Here is a 9,933-nt window from a genome sequence, read left to right as displayed (position 1 = left end):
ACTTGTGATGCAAGTTTGTTTATAGTCCTTACTAATACATGGCCATGTTTGGATTGTGTGTACCAATTTGCTTCACTACCCCTATCCTGACGTGCTTTCTTGGAATCTTAGTCTTTGTATATTGCTCAATATTTCTAATTCAAAATTCTTTGCAAACTCTTGTGCACTCTCTTTCCTTTCGATGTTCATATTTCGAGTCATTAAAATATTGTTGGCAAGGTATATGATAATATGATGAAATAATGTCAAGTATGTTAATCGAATGTATGAAACCTCACTGTACATTTTGCTATTGATTCAATAAATGTCTCTTGGTAACACACACATACACACGCAGAGAGAGAGAGAGAGAGAGAGAGAGAGAGAGAATCACATTCTCACATACACACACACACATGTATGTATATATGTATGTATGTATGGTATATGTTTGAAAAAAGTTGCCAAGTTCAGGAAAGATTTCATGGCTCAAAATGACATTTGAGAACCTCTCTTTAATGATATAATAAAGAAAATGATGTCACCCTTTGGCCAACTCTCCTCTATTTTCAATGCCTATGTGATGTAATCATGACTCATGCATCTCTCACATGAGAATGGTCAAAAAGTTGGACATTTATTGAGGTGCCATTCATGTGCGAAGAGCCTGTAGAGACAAGCTCTTGTTTTGAGTTTTTAAAGATGTTCGATCAATTATGATAAGATTAATAAGAGTGTCTTCAGGTCGACTTAAGTTCTAATTGTACAAACTTTCTTTAAGTTTTTTAAGGAAGAAATAAAATCCAAGTACGTGTATTAGTAGACGTCTGCTTTTGTAGGGTCTGGAGAATGATCCGCTGCTTTTGGAATCTAACTCCCAGTTTCTGCGCACGTGTCTTATTGTGGGGTTGGCTGTGGCTGTCTGTGTGTGCAGCAATCCTGCATGCGCGCTGACCAGGCACAGACTTCGATCCAGCGTGCTGCTTCGCTGCTTTGCCGCTTTGCTGCAGTGCCCTCAGTCTCTTGCTCCGGTATGGTTTCTCTCCCTTTTGGAAGCTCCTGATTATCTCAAGGTTGCGTAGACAAGGGAACCGTAGACAAGGCCAGATAATCAATGCAATCTGCTACAGAGGTAGGTGATTCTTTGAGGCGTAGTTATGGGAAACGGGCAAACAGAAAGAGAAGAATGAACGACAAAATTTTGCATTTTCAGGGAGTTTTCAGTAACTACAGGGATGACAAAGGCACGAACAGAATCGGGAACAGAAACGGAAATGGAAACATTCAAACCGCAAAATAGTTGAGTTTCAGGACATTTCCAGTAATTATGCTTTGAGCGCATGTTTACCAAACAAGAGACTCCCAAGTGACTACTTACAGGAAGAGGTGCGTTTTGGGGCACGGATCTGGTCTGTCCTGGGAGCTGATTTGAGACTGGAAGTGGTAGAAAAGGAACGGTTATGGGCTGATCCTGGCATATAGGGTTGAGTAAAAGGACGTTGAAGTCAGATGGGATGTTCGAACATCGACATTAGTGGGCTGTAGGCAAATGCATTAGAATGCTTTAGAGCACATGGCCCAAGGATAGCATGGCATGGCTTAAGTTGTCAGAGAGTATGTCTGCGTGGGGAAAAAAACTTGCTTACTCAAAAGCCTCTTACACCAGAGAAGCAGAAACAGTTGAGTGTGTTTAAGTTTCATTTGGCAAGCAGGAGTTGTGATGCATGTGAGTTTAAGTTTCATTTGGCAAGCACTTCCTATATATGAACCACTACCCTCTAAGGTCAGAGAGGACAAGACAAATAGGGGTATTCTCGAGGCTTTACACATCCTCAACATGTATGCGGAAGTTTTGAAGCGAGTCTGAACGAAAAGGAGCCTGATTTTTTAGAGCTTGCAGATGCTCAAGGAGTGTGTATTGTGAAGTTCTTTAATTGTTCCATCCTGTTCATTTATTTCAATTCTATGATTCCCACTTTTCTTGGGTCTGTTTGCATAGTTTATTGCAAGCAGAAATTGGTCCGTCATGCACCTATTTAACCAAAGGCCAAAATCAGGCAAAGAGTTGAAGTGTTTTTTGGGGTTCTTCGTAGCAAGCAGGGGTGTATTGGATTTGTTGCTTAAGCTGTTTCATCCAGCCTCTCATGGACAAAAGTGTGCGCCAGAATAAAAAAGTACTAGTGTGCATCTGTGTATCTATTTGCCAAAAGGCTATCTCTAGCACTAAAGCCAAAGTGTTAGATGTTGATGCACATTTTCTTTATGACTATGCAAGGTTGATTTGCCATTTAGTTCTGTTTGTCTGTAACATTATATGCTTGGAAAATCATATGGCTAAAGTGGCTCAAATGCATACAAAACTCTTGACACAAATGGTCAGATTTTGATTAACACGGGAAGTAAAAACATAGCAATAATAATGTCATTGATACGTTCTTGCAGAAGTGGAATGTTTCATTGTGTAAAGGGAATTGATGCTACGTCTATTACTTGGAAGAAAGGCTTAGCTTCAACCCAGTCATTAGAATAGAGTAAGACATGACTTAACCATTGCCTCGCCCTTGTTGCTAGTCTTAAGTGCTGCCATTGCCACCCCTGTTCGCAGCCACTCTCCCTCCCACTGCCCACTGTGGCAGCATGCTGCCTGCCATGCCCCCTCCTCTGCTGTCCCAAGCTGCATATCCCCTCCTCGGCCCTCTTCTCAGTTGTATTTCTTGACACTCTCTTTCTTTGCAGCAAGTTTCTTCAGGTAATCAAACACACACCCCAGGTTTGGGATATGGACTAAAGCACAGGCAATGGAAACCTTTGGTCCAACATATTGGTCTATCTATTGTCTTGTCTCTGATTCTCTTAGAAAGGCCAACTCTGATTGGTACAGTCAAGGGGACATAGTTAAGGGAAATGGGGAAACGGAAACTGCAATTTTCGAGGAGGGGGAAACGGAAATGCCACATCATCAGGAGTGCACAGAGAGAGAGAGAGAGAGAGAGAGAGAGAGAGAGAGAGAGAGAGGTTAGAGCCTAGGTGTTTAGAAGTTACAATATAGATTACAAGTTTCATACTCAAAATCAAAGCTTTCTAATTTCCAAGTTTTGAAAGAGTTCTACAGAAGGCATAAGCTAAAAGGAGCTTCCTGATGCGTACAAGGATATATTGAAACATAATTCATATGCTAATTGCAAAGAAGAAACAATTCTAAATAAGTGCATAATGCAAAAAGAAAATTATTGATAACTAATTATCATCTCATAGTTCTCTTCCTCTCCGTTTCCCTCTTCCTCATCCATTTCACAATCTTTAGTTGCTGTAGGTAGATCCTCTTCATCCTCCTCCTCCTCATCACGAGCATCTTGCACAAACCCAAAATCGTGCTCACTTTTACGAAAGCTTATATACACGTCTCGAGAATACTCTGACTTCATTTTTGTCAACAAACATAAGCGATTCCTTTTCTTTGTGTGGATGTGACTAAAGGTGCTCCAAAGCCTCTCTAGTGTTGATGATGAGCAAACTTGGCTAAGAATCTTGATAGCCAAGTTTTGAAGCTTAGGTGAGTCTGCTCCATAGTCTTCCCACCAAGTCATAGCAGCACCATGGAATTTGCCAAATAAATACAAAATTGAGAAAAGAATCCCTTATTGATTCAAATTATAATACTAAAGAATGGCCGCATAAAGATTTTAAAAATGTAGGTGAGATTACCTATCACATTGAGCATCAGGCCACCCAAAAACTCCCTCCTGATTATGAAAGTTTACAAGTTGATCTTTCACTAATCTACGTTCCTCTGGAGTAGGAATCAACTTCTGAAGAGTTGAATTCCAACCTTACACCACCTCTGCATCTGCTTGAAGAACTTTTTCCCTTGTGTTGGAACTCAGGATCCAATGCATAAGCTGCACAATGTAATGGAGAGTACTATTGATTCCACCTACTTACTGCAAGCTCTTCAATCTCTTGCAATCTAGCATTATCTGTCTCAATGGATTGGATGTTTTCTATCATATGATCCATTGCCTCATAAATCTTCCCAAGATAGGAAACATCACTATCCACATGACACAACGATTTCACAATGGGCAAGCATAGAAGAAGTAAACGTTTCACCTCTGGCCAATAATCCTCTTGGATGATGGTGGTATATAGCACAATGGTGCCATAGCTGTGTGAGAAGTAGGCCAACCCTCCCATTTTGGACTAGCCACCATTTGCTTCAATGCCAGTTGCATGTTGCACAAATGGCAAATCATTAAAAAGCTACATGCAAATCTGGTCTTTGCATACAACATCTCTTTTTTTTGCAAACTTCTTGTATAATGCCAATGAGAAATGGTGACGAGTGATGAATGTCATTATTTCCTTACCTATAGTGATAATGGTTTTTACCTATGGCAAAGCACCAATGTCCTTTAACAAATTGTTGAGACAATGTGCCATGTATGGACTCCATGTGATAGGAGGATACTTGCTCTTCAATAAGCCACCTGCTACTCTATTGGTGGCCTCTCCATTTGATACAAATTGAACAACATTTTGTGGTCCCACATATTCCACAGCCTCACTCAGCTCGCATAAGACATGAGCTGTCTTCTGTCGTGGACACACTCTATGGACTTAATGTAAAGTGCTTGGCCATGACAAGCTCCAAGCACTCCCTCCAAAGAATGACTGCACACATTTGTCCATCCATCACCTAGCAATGATATGCTCCACCTTTGCTTTATTGGTTGTATGGCCTCTTTAATTCTCAAGGGCTCATCCTCAAGAAGCTTTTCCCGCAGGCCATCATATGCGGGTGGTGTAGGTGGGCCCAAATTGAGCAATCTCTCTCACCATCTCCTTAAAGAACGGAGATGGCACAACATTAAAAGGAATCCCACAAGAATAAAAAAGATGGGCTACTGCTGCATCCACTTGGGCCTTGCGTTGGGGATGCCAAGAAGTAAACAAAGTATTTTGTTTACCTCGAGAGGCTGGTTGAGAAGATGTTGCAGTTCCATGTATATTAAAAGCACCTCCACTAGAGAAAGAAGATTGGCTTCCTCCGTCTCCATGTGCATGAGGTTCAGAGGTTGCGTTGGTGGGTTGCCTTGATGTTGGAATAGCAAAGGGATTGCTAGGAGTCCTCGATTCTTGAAACATTCTGTGCTCTTTGTCCATTTAGAACCGCTCCTGCATAGGGATATTGGCGCAAGCCTTAATCCCAGTTCCACTGAGACCAAGTAGATGGGCACCCTTTCTACTCATCCACCTTTTTCAATGCCATTGTAATGGGACATCCACCATCTAGCACCACCTTTCTTATTATTGTATTTGCATAAGATCTTCACTTGATCCCACCAATATTTGGCTTGGGTTCTCTCCTTCTTCGTGCTAGTTTCATTGAGAAAGGCTTCAGCAGCTTCAGGATTCATATTTTGAGAGGAAGAGAAAGCTTTGGGCTGAGAGAGGGAGAGAGAGGTGGATGCTTAGCTTGATGGTTGATTTGGATATTCTAGCCTTGGGTGGCATGGTGCAAAGCTGAAGTGCATATTTATAATGTTTCTAGACCTAGTTGTTACCCCTTACTCCATTATTTTTAAAACTTTATGACAGATTTGATTATTGACTGTGGTATAATAATTACTTTATTTCTATGATTAAAATATGTTAGAAAGAGAAAGAGAGGTCTGCAGATGGACTTGGAGATAGAGAGAGAGAGAGAGAGAGAGAGAGAGAGAGAGAGAGAGAGAGTTGCTCTCTACGGAGGACTTCCGTCCTTGGCATATGGCAATTTCCTCCGCATCCTTGCCATGAAATTGTAACTTGTAGTACTTAGCACCTCTTCACATGATGGCTTGGATTGTCGTCATGTATCTTGTAATCAAGTAATCTTGTATTTTTTTCGTAATTAATACAATTACCTTTTACGGAAAAAAAAAAAAAAGAGAGAGAGTTGCTAGTGGTAGTTCTAGGTCTGTTTTAAGTTCCTAGCTCATAATTGAAGTTAGGCAGTCCTAGGTCTGTTTTCACTGTTCAGCTCATAACTGGAGCTTGTTGGGAAGCAGATTGTCAGTCTGTGGTGTGGTAGAGAGAGAGAGAGAGAGAGAGAGAGAGAGAGAGAGATGCTAATAAGAGAACTTTGTTGGCACGTGGAGTCTAGACTGCTGTATAGAGGTGAGACAGAGAGCTATTGATGCAGTTTTGGCTGAGTGACAGATTGTTTCTTTAAAATTTAGAGAGAGAGAGAGAGAGAGAGAGAGAGAGAGAGAGAGAGAGAGAGAGAGAGAGAGAGAGAGGATCTGGATTCTGTTACGAAGCCTAGGCCCTGGACTTTGGAGCATCACGACTATCACGATTGATTCGTGAAAGAAATGAATTGATCTCGATATCTTTGAATACATTTGGAGCTGGGTCGTGCCACGCAGCCCCTTTAAAATGAAACTTAAAAACGTGGACTATTAAATGTTTAAACTTTATTATTAATAATGTTCAAGATTAAAAACGAAACATTAAAACGTTTACTATAAAAAAACGTTTGGACAACATGACTACAACAAAATGTAGTTAAAAACGAAACATTAAAACATTTATTATTGAAACATTTGGACGTCATGATTAAAATAAAACATAGAGACTAAGCGAGACATTTAGATGAAACATTCAAAACAAGACATAAATAACTGTGATTATGGTATTTCTAAAAGCAAGCCAATTAACCAAAAACCTTTCACTTGTGTGGGGAAATGCGGCAGTCTGTTCCTAAGGCGAAACGCCATGTGGCAGCTATTTTCCAAAAGGGGAAATGTATTGGCTGGGGAAACACGTTTCAGGCCCGGCTCTCTCTGTCTCGGCATTTCAACTTCTCCCAAGGGGCGTTTCGGGGTGTTTCCCACTTCTATGGAAGGGGGGAGGAGACTTAAAAACAACAGTTTTTCACAAAATTGTGGGACACTCCCCTCTCACACTCAGCTTTATAATTGGCTTCATGGCCATGCTGATGGAGAGTGAAAATTTTTATGATCAGGCTCATCGCCGTTTTGTTAGAAATATGTATGCAACTCTATAAAGTCCTTTTGGGATTCCTTTGGTGAGGTGCTCAAGCAAGTCTTCTCAACTTTTGCTATATCAGAGTCATGTACCACAAATAGCCTATATAAGGTGCCAAGAAACCCTATTTGGCATCTCAAACACGTGATGCTTATATGCTAGAGTTCACATAGAGAACACATAGTACAAACAACATGCATCTATCAAATGAAATTGGAAATGAAGAATGGAACGAGACTCGTTGAACAAACAAGGTATATGGAGGTATGTGATACAAGGGATGCTCAAGGAGCGAAAGGCTTTCCAACAGCCATTGTCTCTCCAGGGAATGGGCTGAGGGATGTGGAAGGAGTATGCCGTAGTCTAATAGATCGCAAGCGCAGCGAACCAAACTTGATGCCGAATGGAGAAGTAGATGGTTTTAAAGCAGCATGTTAATAAGGAGCAGCTGAATGCAGCAGTTCCAGAGGCTGTAGATGTCACTGAGACTGAGGAAGAGCACTGGAGATTGAAAACATAGCAGCTCTTTGATGGATTGAGGATGCTGAGTCCAGAATGCAGCTCTGGATGACGATGAACTGGTGGCATGGTAGTAGGAAGCTGCAAAATGCAGCTGTCTGGTGAATCTCAGGCAGTTGGGAGGAAAAACGTGAAGGCTAACAGAAAACGCAGTTGATGGGGTGATGTCCAGCAGCAAGGCAGCATGGATGTGCTGTATAGCAGCACCAGCAATAGTCTCTTTCTCCAGTGCATGAGGGTGATGATGTTGGGGGACTGGTAGGAATGGTGGGCTGATGGCAGATGCAACTGATGTTGATGATGGTAAGGGCAAGGGCAATTGAACCTAGTGATGAAAGTGATGATCATGGAGATAATGCAGGATGAAAGAGTGGCCTGCCCATAATCTCCTTTTATAGGACTTAAGCCAAATTTCCTTCCAAAATCCTCGAGTTTTGTGTTTTTAATAAATTTGAATTTCAGTTTGGGGCTGTTGAGACTTAAGAACAGAAGAAATTAGCAATTAATTGTGAGATTAGCTGGCTAAAGATCATATATAGCTTAACACCCTCTTAGGGCCCAAGTTGAAACCCAAGGGAATGAGGAGGTTCTTGCCTAACCCAAAATGTCCCACCCCTTCTAAGAGACCAAGGCATTGCACAAAGGGTGCCATGAAAGACTGCCAAGGGTGTTGGTGACGAAGGAATGATGGAGTATAGCAGGGTAGAAAGTGGCCAGCTTGAGATCTGGGGCGAGCAACGTGCCCACAAATCTTTGCTAGGTGAGGTCAAAGGAAAGTCATGCTACATTATACAAAGGTTTTCACTTGACCGCTGACCAAGTGGGTTTTCATACTTTGAAGTGCCCAAATTAGACAATGCTAATGCAAAGGAGATTGCAATGTGGGTGGAAACAACTTAGGATCCGCTCAAGTGGTGCTCTGCACAATGAGATGCAAAGTATGTTACATGCTGAAGATTGCTCATGTAGTAGGTGCCACTTGACAGTGTCTCTCAAGGAGAAATTGTTCACTTGCCCAAGCACCCTAGTACAAAGATGACGAAATCATGCAATGCAAAGGGTAACATACAACAGGGGAAAAAAGCCGATGTCGAAGACAAAGTGCTGAAGCCTGTAGAATACCAAGAAGGGTAGGAATCCCCTCTCAACGTGGATATAAATGCCGAAGAAGGAAGAGGAGCTTGATGTTGGTCTTTGGATGGTGCTGAGAACCATAAGGAATGAAAGAAGAGGAAGTGGATGAAGCATCCCGCTAGAAGAGCAAGGTAGAAGTCACCGCCATGATAGCATCGAGAGAGATGCTGCACGATCTGCCTCGAGAGGGGAAACCGCCATGCTGGAAGAAGTGCAAGCACTCCTCGAATGATGAAACCATGAAAGGAACGGTGTGTTGAGCTAAAATATGCATTACTTGCTGATTAGCCTCTTAAACAGTCCCAAAACACACTAAAAATGCTCTTTTAGAGTAAAACCCTAAAACGGGGAGCGGTTTGAGAGAGTTCAGTGGAAACCCTAAAACGGAGAGCGGTTCAAGAAAGTTTAGTGGAAATCCTAATTTTTGGGGCGCCCTTCCACATCTATAAATTGACAGGCTGCCCCCATTCAGCCATCATCCTTGTTTGCAGGTTACACCGGCCCACACACCCTCTGCTGCTGTTGGTGCTAGTTTCCAGCCTGCAGCCCGCCTCCATCTGCTGTCCAGCCATCATTGATTGCAGCCACATCATCTTCAGCCTGTCCATTGCTGTAGGCGACAGCTCTCAGCTGCTGGCGACTGCTCCAAACTGTCCCAGACTGCTGTCCCTCATCTCCAGGATCAGCCAGCCTGCGTTTTCACCATTGCAGGCCCTGACACTCTTAGACACTGTTTCAGCCTGTTGTTTACAGCAGATTGTGCACAATTTCCAGCCCTTGATCGGTGGTACACTGCTGTGTTTACTAGTTTCCAGTCTCCAGACTGCTGCGTTTTGGTGACCGGCCTGCTGCCATTCACTATTCAGCACTCCTACACTCTGACTGGTGGTCATAGACTTGGGATCTGTCCTTGGTGGATGTCACACTCCGACATTGCTCTGCCCTTGAGCACACTGTATACTCTTACATTCATTTACAGCATTCATTCACTTCAGAGTTGTGTTCTCTCTCTTCCTTCTTCTGTTTGTGTTTGAGTTTTTGTGTTTGAGTTTTGAGTTTTGCGTTTAGGGTTTGAGTTTTGCCCTCTGTGTCTGTGTCTGTGTCTTTGTGTTTCTGTCATGGTCGTACACTCTGTGTCCTCAGTGCAAACCCTAGCAGTCTTCTTAACATGGTGCGCATCCCCATGTCTCTAGCCCAGGTAGGACCAAAGCAATCTGCAAGTTAGCCCTATACCGAAATAAAAAAACCCTGCAAAAGAGATGAGAATTT

At 42.4% G+C, this 9,933-nt stretch overlaps 1 protein-coding gene across 12 annotated transcripts in view; it reads left to right on the top strand.

Moving 5' to 3' along the window:
- Positions 1–812: 812 nt before the first annotated feature.
- Positions 813–9,933, top strand: part of LOC148015813 (uncharacterized) — a 36,077-nt gene continuing 26,956 nt past the window's right edge. For 9 of the 12 annotated variants that reach the window (XR_015688053.1, XR_015688052.1, XR_015688051.1 and 6 more), the window contains exon 1: positions 813–1,010. The gene's annotated coding sequence lies outside the window, so the exon portion shown is untranslated. Of the gene's footprint in view, positions 1,112–1,192; positions 1,279–9,933 lie in introns of all 12 variants that reach the window. The other 3 variants (XM_087663962.1, XM_087663964.1, XM_087663961.1) reach the window with 3 other exon arrangements.

Source organism: Lygodium microphyllum, chromosome 23 (assembly GCF_053477565.2).
Source record: "Lygodium microphyllum isolate KBCC chromosome 23, Lygodium_microphyllum_v1.1.10, whole genome shotgun sequence".
Classification (NCBI taxonomy): domain Eukaryota; kingdom Viridiplantae; phylum Streptophyta; class Polypodiopsida; order Schizaeales; family Lygodiaceae; genus Lygodium; species Lygodium microphyllum.
Note: the sequence above shows the minus strand (reverse complement) of the source record. Positions and strands in the feature narration are given on the sequence as shown.